The sequence below is a fragment of the Sinocyclocheilus rhinocerous genome, unplaced genomic scaffold (assembly GCF_001515625.1).
Source record: "Sinocyclocheilus rhinocerous isolate Xijiao unplaced genomic scaffold, SAMN03320098_v1.1 scaffold5255, whole genome shotgun sequence".
Classification (NCBI taxonomy): Eukaryota; Metazoa; Chordata; class Actinopteri; order Cypriniformes; family Cyprinidae; genus Sinocyclocheilus; species Sinocyclocheilus rhinocerous.
The window spans coordinates 64,946-76,731 of NW_015649278.1; the positions used below are offsets into that span (position 1 = coordinate 64,946).

Sequence of the window (11,786 nt, forward strand, 5' to 3'; positions counted from 1 at the left end):
AGGTCAAACATGTGATCCGCTTCACGTGATCCAGGTTGATGCTGCCCTGCCTATGGAAGGCCATCAGGGCCAAAAACACGTGAATTTTAACACGTCAACAACATCAGTATTTCATGCGTTTAATACATGTTGTTTGCGCGTGAAAAATCAGCGCGTTAAATACGCGTATTCAACACCTATATAACTGGTTAAATACGTGTGAAATACACGTTAAAACTAATTTTGAAAGGGTCAGTGTCATTGGCTGCTAAAGACTTGGGTCAAACCATTTCTGTGAGCTTGGGGGGCTGTACTATTCTAGGACTAGGCTACTACCATTTAACATGTTATAGAGCAGCTTATTCAGCCTATTTATGTTGTACTTTTTTGTACAGCCCATAGAAATAATATTTAAATTGCAGTTTTATGAAAAATTATATACAAATAAAATTGCCTCGTTGTCAAGGTTGTGTCACAGCAGTTTACTAGAGAGAGACCCAGATGCAGAATGATCAAGGGAGTGAGGTTTGACAAGACAAGGAACAAATGGGATGATGTGAAAGTCCAAACAGTAGGAAAGGGCAGTCTGCAGGAGAACGGCGGAGGTCAGACCTGGACAAAGTTAGGCTGGAGAACAAGGATGATAGAGCGGCCCTAGATAAGGAGAACACTGGAGATCAGGCAGCAGCTTGAGAAACCAGGGCTAGATACTTTGAGCTGTGGTGAAATCAGTCCAGTCAGATAGCCAGGTCTTGAGAACAGCAGCCAGGGGAATCAGGACACAGAACAGGAACAAACACAAGACCACAAGAGAGAACAAGCAGAAAGATAAAACTCTGACTACGCACTATGACTAGAAAGAAAAGAAAAACAAAAACAAAAGAATGAACCAGAAGGCAAAATCTAGGAATCAATAACTGAAATAAAAACAGACAAGATCAAAATAAGGAAAGAAACCAAACAAGAGGTTTGATAAAACTAGAACAAAAATAAAGACAGGAACTAGAGTAGAGTAAAATAACAAAAAGCAAAGAAAAACCTAATAAACCTCTAGAAAACCAAATGCAAAGCTAGACTGACAAGGCATGTAAAATAACACTACTAATACGACTGGAAGACTGACGAAGAATTCTCTTCATAAACTTGAATTGAATTGAAATTCTAGCTTTAACAGTGATCAAACTTAAGTTAGCATCAAAGCATTAACATTTGTGTGGGGAAATCAGTTACAGTGGAGGTAAGCAGAAAATGGTTATACAGTTAAAATATAATTTCAGAACAGCTCCAACACACCTGATCCAGCTAATCAAGCTCTTCAGGACAGTGGCCCTCCAGGAACTGAGTTTGACACCCCCTGCCCTATAAAGTCATAAGAACTGCACATATGTTGCAATCATTCACAGCTCTAAAACAACATGAGGCGGTTTTGTGAATAGAAAGTCTGTTGTACTGTAGTTCTATTGTACATGTGAGCTTTCAGTGACATCAATTTTGATTTAGAATATAAATGAATATGTTAACACACTTACCTACTTTACATTTTATCATGTAGATGATTTGTATGAATGTATGATCAAAAGTTGAATGTCAACTGGCCTGGCTCAGTCAGAGTTTGTGTTCTGTCAGTGCTTGAGGAAGGTAAAGTAACTGGGGAACTGAAAAAAATGAGCTAGCATAAATAGCACAGTCTCATTTGAGTAAACTGCTGGTTAGGTTTGAAACCCGCCACCCCCTCAACAAGGCCAACACTGAGTTGTTGCAGGGGTTTGGTTATACCTTTAAGGTCAAAGTTGACAGAGAAAGTTCATGAGCTGCTTCATGACATCAACAAAGCCTGATTGCATTGGTTTGGTTTTGTCAACTCAAAACTTTTCCTGTAACCCTGAGTTTGTTCAGCTACCTTCCTGGAATAGGTCCTTGAGCAGTTTGCAGTACAATTAGTCTTCTGTCCTAGCCTTATAGTACTTTCAGTAAGCCAATCAAGTCTGTCACATTGCTAAACCAGCATATAAACTGTCACAAGAAGCAGCCATACAATTAATTCTAGCTGTTATGAAGTGTACAATAGGCTTCTCGGTAACAATCCTGATTACTTGCAGATGCTGCATAAACTATATGTGTGTGGTTCTAAAAAAAAAAACAGTATTGTTATGTTTATATGTTTACTTAAATGTTATGAAGTGCTTTAACAAATTACCTAATCATTTCACAGATAAAATTTCAGGGTGGCCTAGGACTTTAGTACAGTAGAATACTTATGCTGTCAGGAAAGCCAAATCAAGTTCTTATACCTGTCCTGACCTGAGTACAAGCTCTCATTGTAATCCTGAAAATCTTATATAAAGTCTTAAATACCATATTTAAATACTTTAAGTCTTTAAATTCATTTAAATGGATAACATCACCTGTGTACCTAATTACGGTTTGTCAGATGAGTGCATAATCTCTGAACAAAAAGAGGTATTTTTTTCAAAGAGGTAGCACCTGCTGGCAATAGCTGTAAATGTAAGCACAAAAAAAAAAGCTCACGTTGTTTTCCAAAGACAGATATTGATTACAATGGTCTGTATCTTAAACCTGCATTGATTGCTTACCTCCACTGTAACTGATTTCCCCACACAAATGTTAATGCTAACTTAAGTTTGATCACTGTTAAAGCTAGAATGTCCACTACTGTGTTTATTTACAAAAAGGCATGAGTGTAGAAAAACGAGGCAATTTTTTAATCTAATTTTTCATAAAACTACAATTTAAATATATTATTTGTATAGGCTATACAAAAAAAAGGAAAAATTAAATAGGGTGAATAAGCTGATCTATAGCATGTTAAATGGTAGTAGCCTAATGGTACACCCCCCTAAGCTCACAGAAATGGTTTGACCCAAGTCTTCAGCAGCCAATGACACTGACCCGTTCAAATTGATTTTTAACATATTTCAGGCCTATTTAACGCATATTTAACACGTTATATAGGTGTTGAATACGGTATTTAACGCGCTGATTTTTCACGCGCAAATAACATGTATTTCACGCGTATATAAGGTGTTGTTGACATGTTAAAATTCACTGTTTTTGGCCCTTTTGACCTTCCATACATGCCGGCGTGCTTTGCATGCTGCTTCAGGTCGAGCACACGCTATTCGCTTCACGTGATCCATCCTCGGGCTCATAACTAAAGTACACCATTTTACTGTCTGCAGCCATAGCGGCAACTGTGAGGTCGACTGAAAAAGACAGAGAAATGAAGACAGTCTGTTTTGTACTCCTTTCCGTTTCATTAAGTAAGTAATGCAGAGCCTTTAAGTAGCCTAGATTGTAGAAATTACAACAGTGGTCTCAATAACTTAAAACGGGTACACACTACAATTTAATAGTCTTGTCAGATTGTACAATTGAATGGGACACATGCTAGCATAACCAAATTCACGGCATTTACTGGTTGCCATATCAACACTATAGAGAAAAAAGATGTGCCAAAATGTAAAAAATATTTTGACGATATCGCTGAATATTTATTTTACCATAGTAAAAGTAAATATTTTAACTCAGTTTTTAGTATTCATTTAAAATGAGACAAATCTGCTATTATTTTAATCTCCAATCTGTTATTTACCGGTTTAGATAGTGTGTGTGTTTTTTTAATGCTTTGTTAACTAGCAGAAGACACTAACCAGGTTTAAATTCCAGTTGCGCAGATGGGAACGTTGTAACTGCGTTGTACTAAATTTTCGCAATTAAATTACATATTTCAAATCAGCAACAAAATCTGAAATGAACTGTCCCAATGTTGTTCCTTATGCTCAAATAATGTAAAAAAAAACAAAAAACAGTTTTTCAGGGTAGACCAGCCAATGCACAAGTGAAGTCATAAGCGCAAGTTTCAGGTTTCTATGGGAACCGGAGAACTGTCTTTGTATATCTATAGTCTTTGTTATTACCAAAATTATTATTAAATTATTGTCTTTTGACATAAGAGGTAATTATACTATAAAAACATCCTGTAAGCTTCCTTTTTAGTCCAAAAACAGGTTTTATTGAAACCAAGCTACCAGAATAGCTCGTTTCGTATTTTCTCTAAAGGTGATCATACACGGGACAACTTTTTGAGCAATGTTGCCGTCAACAGGCAACGAGGTGAGACACAGTGCCCACAAACAATCTATTCAGATATAAATGTGTTGCCATTCTCAATGGGAAAGTGCCCAAAAAACATTGTTTGGCAACATTGCTCAAAAAGTTGCCCTGTTTGTGCACCTTAAGTATGGCATAATAGTGCGACAAAAGGCCATCTGTGCAGAAGAAGATCAAAGCCTACTTCTACATCATTGCTTCTTTAGCCCAGCCCACTTATTTGTGCATGTAGTAGCAGAAGAGGAAATAGGAAACAGGCAAACACAGGATTACTTGAGCAAAAAACAAAACAATAGAGATTCCTCTGAGTATTACAAGAATGTTGTGGGAAACAGCTTTAGCATTGCCTTCTTTTTAAATAAATATGATTAATTACTAATCTGTCGCAGGCTGGAGTATCCTTGGTATAGGTGTAGGTTTGTTGTCTGCTGAATTCACCAGATGCATTTCTCAACATCTCAAGTTTTATTTAGATGTGGAATGGCAGTGTACAGAAACTTATTTAAATATGCAAAACTCTTGGGCAATCATAGCAGTGGGCATTTACTTAAGTTTTGAATGCAGCAAACCTTTAGAAATAGCCTGTTTCAGAAAGAGGGTGAATGGGACAGAAAATAGCCTATTACTTCTAAATTACGATGTTTTGATGAGAAAATCTTGCTAACTTCGTAAGTGGATCTACAACTGGTGATAACTAAGTGAATAATTCATTATTGCAATATTAACTAAAGTTGAAAAAGTTGATTAAAAGCATTTTCCACAATTTTTGTATTTTGTATCTTGAATGTATTTTTAAAATGCTTCCTGTATTACAGTGAAGGACTCTGCATGCTGTTCTATGTTCTGACCTCTGATAAAGAATACTTCATTATAATATTTTTATTAGGATCTCTGTATCAGATGAGGTTTTTAATATAAAAAAAGAAAGCCATGATAAGATATATCTGTTCACAAACTTTTATCTCTTAATCTGTTTTGTCATTTGTTGAGATCAAAGTCATTTATGAATAATTTCATTCGCAAAAATAAAGTAACTTAATTTGTTTCTGCAGAGTGTGCTGATACAGATAAGGTGACGTCATTGTCTGCTATGAAGGGAGATCCTGTCACTCTAAGCACAGGTGTTACCAAACAGCAACATGATACAATGCGGTGGTATTTTAACAACACTCTCATAGCTCAGATCAATGGAGATCCCAGTAACAGTTGTTCGTATGATGGTGAAGGTGGGAGATTCAAAGACAGACTGGAGGTGGGCTTTGATTCTGGATCTCTGATCATCACTGACATCAAACCTGAACATGCTGGACGTTACGAAGCACAGATAATCAGAAGCAACAGCACAGGCACCAGCCAAAGATTGAACAGAAAGTCCAAATGTAACAGCACAAAAATCATCCCAAAAAGTAACCTTGGCGACGCCATAAAAGAATTCAATGTGACTGTCAGTGGTGAGTCACTGAAAGTTATTAACCGTCAACAATTTTTGCTTATTGAACAGTGACATTCAGACCTGTATACTCTCTTTCTTTGTAGATTAATGTCCATATCTCCATGAGGACATTTACTGAACAAACTGATTTATGTCACAGTTAGTTTTCATAATTTACACATTAAACGACAAAATCATGTTTAAAACCAAATTCAAATTCCATTGGCTTGCTTTTAGTTTAATGATTCATTGCAATGTAAAAAATATACTGTATATATATATATATATTAGTAATGAGATAATGATGAAATGAGAAGTGCATTTTTAAGGTTTACTGTTGTTTAGTCAGTAAAGTTTTTTTTTTTTGACCAAAATCTATTTTACACACACACAAAATATAAAGACATTGCAAGTGAAAAAACAACAACAATTGTTTGACTTCAAAAAGGATAACATTACATTCACTTCTTACCCTGAATTGTACACTTTAGTGGAGACATGCTTCTCTCTATTTGGTCAGTAAACAAAACCTTCTTCAATTAGATGCATCAAATTACAAACATACTTAAACTCTCCTATATATATATATATATATATATATATAATATAAGTAATTATTCAATAAACTGGTACTGTACTATAATATACACAAAGAATATCGGCCGATGTGGGCCCGGTGATGTTTTGCTTGACTCCAAAAGAGTTTATTAGGTCAGTAAACGGGAGTCCTAATGTATCATTTGTATTATCAACATGAATGTTAAAATCATGTTGACAGTTTAAAAAAAAAAAAGTAAAAATGATGATGCATTCAGGGTACAATCGATAGAGATTAAACACACACACACACACACACACACACACAATATATATAGCAGTCATTCATTTTGAATTAGCCAGACATGGTTTGAAGCACAGACAATTTGTCTTAACAGGGGAAGGAGAACTTAATTTTTATTTTTTTACTGTGGAAACGTGGGGGGAAATAATGTTTTGATAAAGGAATATTTGGTTTACACCTTCTCTTTGGACCTTTAATTGTGTCAATACATTAGAGATGTACATTGGAAAATATAAACAATGAATGTGGCATGAACACACATTCAGATTCACTCACACTAATGACTATTTATCTTTAGCTGTTTCAGGTTCAGGTCGATCTTTGGCTGCTAGAGTAGGAATATATGTTGCTGCTGTTCTGCTGGCTGCAGCTGTTGGTGGTATGATTTACTATCACTACAGACGTCCCAGAAATGGCAAGTACCACCAACAGATACTATAGTGAGAGGAAAACTTAATCTGTATTGTGCCAAATTTGTGTTTAATCGCGTGTGATCACTTTTCAAAGCAGACAAACAAGAGGTTGTGTGAAAAGTCCAAGAAAGAGGTAAGATCTGCAGTACTGTAGTAAGACTTTGTAGATTTTTTTTTTTCTGATGACCAAATCTCAGTAAAATGTACAGTACTATGCAAATGGAACTTTAAATTATTCACCAAACGATAAAATGGTCATTTATATATTTTGCCTTAGGATAGACATTTGAAAACATTAATTTTGACATTAATAATCCAATACTTTTTTGTAGGCTATGCACAAGGACTTTGGGGGGGTCCAGAGAGATCTCACCATAACTGTTTGTCTGGAATTGCAAGACAGACAAACATGATAAGTATCTGCGATTAAAAGATTACAACAAGATAACTGTCTGTCTACTCTATGAGGGGCCGTACAAGCCATAATTCATTCTGGCACTCTCACACACTTACATTCTCCCATACAGACCCACACCGCACCTGACAACAAATATTAGTGCGTGTGTGTGTTTTTGCTCCCCATGTGCTCCGTTACCCAGTTTTCTGTCTTCCGTGTATTGAGTTAATTTGTCCCAGGTGTTTCCCATGTTTATTGTCTCAGTAGTTCCAGGTGTCCCTTGTGTTCCCCTCATCAAGTCCAGTGTATTTAAAGTGTGTTCCAGTTCTTGTTCTTTGTCAGCCGTTGAACGTCATTCTGTTCTCCTGATGTGTCGAGTCCTGTGATCCCCAGCCTTTGTAAATAAAAAAACCTTTTGATTTAGTTACTCCGTGTCTCCTCGCTCCTTCGTTCCTAGTGTGTGCAACGTGACAGAACGGCTGACCAAAACAGTAAGCGGCGCAACTTCTCCCGTGTTTTGTTTTCGGTTTTGAACAGTCTTTTGTTTTCCTTTTTCCCTCGTTTGTTCTCCACGGTACGAAGACCGCCCTGCTGTGAAGTGTGCCGGCTGCGCCGTTGTCATGCCCGCCAACTGCGGCTCACCCCAGCCCGCTGGCGGCGCCAAAGACAAGCCCGCTGACCACTCAGAAGTCCAGCGCATTGGCCGCGCCGTTGTCCTGCCCACCAGCCGTGGCTATCCCCAGCCCGCTGGCCGCGCCGAAGACAAAGTCCGCCTGCCGTGACCCCCCAGTTCAGCCCAGGAAGGGTTCCTGATCCCTCGTCGAGCCTAGGAAGGGCTCCTGATCTCCCGTCAAGCCCAGGAAGGGCTCTCGATCCCCAGTTCAGCCCAGGAAGGGCTCCCGATCCCCTCCACTCCCCTGTCATGGCCGCCGTTGTGAAGTCCGCCGGCCGTGGCTCGCTCCAGGATCGTCGGCTCCAGCCCCAGAGTTCGCTCCAGTGTCGGCTTCAGCCCCAGAGCTCGCTCCAGTGTCGGCTGCTGGGGCTGCGGCCTCGGAGGCTGCTCTGCCCTGGCCTCCTGAACTGCCTGTACCACCATGTCCTCCTGTGTTCCCTACTTCGCCATGTCCTCTGGTGTTCCCTACTCCGCCATGGCGCCCAGAGCTGCCAGGTCCACCATGTAGCCCGGTCTGGAGGCCTCTAGGAGCAGGGTTATCAGACGAGAGGCCCCCAGAGCACCCACCAGTAATGTCAGACTCTGGTCCATGTTTTGTGTGTGTTTTTGCTCCCCATGTGCGCCGTTACCCAGTTTTCTGTCTCCCGTGTATTGAGTTCATTTGTCCCAGGTGTTTCCCATGTTTATTGTCTCATTAGTTCCAGGTGTCCCTTGTCTTCCCCTCATCAAGTCCAGTGTATTTAAAGTGTGTTCCAGTTCTAGTTCTTTGTCAGCCGTTGAACGTCATTCTATTCTCCTGATGTGTTGAGTCCTGTGATCCCCAGAAAAAAAGCCCAAAAAACTTTTGATTTAGTTACTCCGTGTCTCCTCGCTCCTTTGTTCCTCGTGTGTGCAATGTGACAAATGGCATCTATGCTAATATTTTATTCTTATTCCGAGGTCACCCTAGCCACCCGGATCCAGTCCGTTTCCAGATCAGATGGTCACTGCAGTCACCCGGATCCAGTCCAGATGGTGGAGCAGCACCTAGAGATGACCTCTGCAGAATATGTAACGGTATGTAAATTTCTTATCATGATTATAGTGACCAAAATTATCACGGTTATCATTATTATCACCACGGTATTTTTAAAATGTGCTAGAAATGTTCAAAAAGTATTGCCATTAATCATTTCGCCAAGTTTTATATTTAAAATCAACAAACAACAAATAAAATGACTTTTTGTTTGCATAAACACTAAAATAATAACCTTACCAATGTCCAGATTTTAAATGACAACATGACTGACAATAGTTTCAAAACTTTGAAAGGGTTTTATAAAATGGTAAAGCTCACATTTCAGCCTTTAAAAAAATAAAGAAAAAGGTTAAGTCAAAATGATAACTAATAAATTATTATATGTATTTTATGTGCTCCATAATTAATTCTAGATACATTATCCAAATAGTTTAAATGTGTAGAATCCACATAAGCTTGTTTTTCATCAACCGGTCAAAATTTACAGCAGGGCATGCAAATACGGTCCATTTTCTGGCCAGACAAAAATTGCACAAAGGCTGAATGTAAATGTAATCTCTGTAAATCCACTCTCTGAAACTAGGCGGTGCTTATGGAACAGCAAAATTACAGCTGTTTCCCGTAACCTCCGTGGACAAAGCAGCATTGTGATTACTATACTTTATACATTATTAGGTATTACATGGAGCGAGAAATGAAAACAAAATGCCATTGTATCTTTTCTGAAAACAGTCAGAACCCTATGAAGTGGTACATTCATTTAATTAATTCATATATTTATTTGTATAATTCCTCTCTTAGCACTCTTTAAAAACTCCCAGCTTTCTGCCATGTTTTCACACAAAACTAAACTACTCCGAGTGCTGTGCGCACATGAAACTGTCACTTAAATCTCTGCTTTATGCTGGATAGTATTTATTTATCCTCAGTTGTTCAAATCACGGTAATCGAATACAGTTTTAATGATAATTAAAATATAAAATGGCAATACTAACCGTGGGGAATTTTATCATGATGTATCATCTGGTAATCATTTCATCCCTACTTTACAGCAGTGGAGGCCATGTCAAATAGATGCAGGGACAGATTCCCTGCGAAGACCATGAGAACCAGACGAGTCCTCAGCACAGACCCTGTGGCCAGCTTTAACTCCATCACTATGTGATGTATTCAATCTTCAAGCAGAATGAACTGGATGGATGTTCTAAGTGATGCCAGTCCACAATCTGATTTGTGTTGCAGCCTTGAACTAAAGCGCACCATTGGTTTCATCTGGCCAGAGGAGAACTGGCCCCCCGACTGAACCTGGTTTCTCCCAAGGTTTTTTTCTCCATTCTGTCACTGATGGAGTTTTGGTTCCTTGCCGCTGTCGCCTTTGGCTTGCTTAGTTGGGGACACTTGATATTTGCACAGACACTATTTGAACTGAACTTTGCTATTGTCCTCTTTTTAGAGCTGCTTTACAGCAGGATTAATTGTGTTCGCATTACTAAAACACTATTTCTTAATAAACAGAACTGCATGCGTTTTGCAAATTATGAACACAAAGTTACGGACTGCAGCTTTAAATATAAGCCATATAAAATTCATAGATGAATTCAGTAGGTTCAGTTTTTAATTATACGGATATAAGGTGTTAGATCAGGTGTAATTTGTATTTCCAACACATTTGGGGTATTTCTGTGTACGACTAAAACAGTGCAAAGTGAAAATAGTGCAAAGCAATAAAACAAAATAAGAAAACAGTGTTATTGACCAAGTAATATGACATGGCTGGCAGTAAAGCAGGGATCTCCAAACCTCCAATCCTGGAGATCTACACACACCTGCTTTTAAGTATCAAGTAACCCTGAACACCTTAATTAGCTGGTAAAGGTGTGTTTGATTGGGGTTGGAGCTGCAGGACAGTAGATCTCCAGGGTTGGAGACTTCTGCACTTGAGAATTATGAATATTTGTCGTTTTTGCCATTTGCAACACAGTCTCCGGCCTGTCGACCCTCATCACCATGCAGTTGGAGAAAAAGAGGTACCATGTGAAACAGCCATCTCCACAGTGACCTTAAAATAAGTAAATTGTGCACATAATAACCTAATTGTAACAGAGCTTATTTGATTTTGACAATCTAATCCTTGTGGTTTGAAATGGCTACCCAATGCATTAGTTAAGGTCAGTTCTGAGTTTATGCTGCCTTCACATGCTATTGAAAAAGAAGTATTCCCCACCTCTGAAGCGGAGTTTGTTGTCGAAAAGAACAGGAATCAAGGGTGTAGGTTTGATTTTGGCATTGGTGGGGACATAACAGCAGACATTTAATTGTTCGATCAAAATTATTTCTAGGGACAATTTAGTACTTGCTGGATATTGGTAGGGACATGTCATAGCGTCTCTACTAAACTCTACGCCCTTGAAAATCATAAGCGATGTCCGGATTTGGAAACTATAGTTCTCTCCTAAAATATGAAGAGGTCAAGCAACAGATTAATGAGTTAGTAATTTCACAAAGAAGCTATGGATATAATTATAATACAAGTCAGACACTAAAGTGAGTTGCTGCTTTTGTCACTCTTCTGAGGAAGATGGCATTCACTTGTGTTGGCAATGTACCCTCACAGAGAAATTTTGGTCAGATTTTATTTTTTTAATGCTCATCCAATCTCATTTTGGAGTACTCAAAAGAGAATATATAGGTAAATATAACTTAATTGATTTGTATTTCCTGCTAGCTAAATGTCACATGCATAAACAAAAAAAATATATATTTTTTTTTATTTTTTTATTCAAAGATGATCCAGACAAGTAAACTATCCAAAGCTCTGTTAATCCTAAAGCAATCAAAGTGGCATCTCTATATTCATCCCATGTTTCCTTGTAAATTTATTACCTTTTTTTTTTTTTTTTAC

The 11,786-nt window shown here is 38.2% G+C and overlaps 1 long non-coding RNA gene across 1 annotated transcript; it reads right to left on the reverse strand.

The window, feature by feature from the left end:
- Nucleotides 1-7,365: 7,365 nt before the first annotated feature.
- Nucleotides 7,366-11,665, reverse strand: LOC107710494 (uncharacterized). The gene is made up of 2 exons (XR_001636605.1): nucleotides 11,631-11,665; nucleotides 7,366-7,605 (listed from the first exon to the last, which is right to left on the reverse strand). It is a non-coding gene; the product is annotated as an uncharacterized LOC107710494 (long non-coding RNA).
- Between the last annotated feature and the right edge of the window lie 121 nt (nucleotides 11,666-11,786).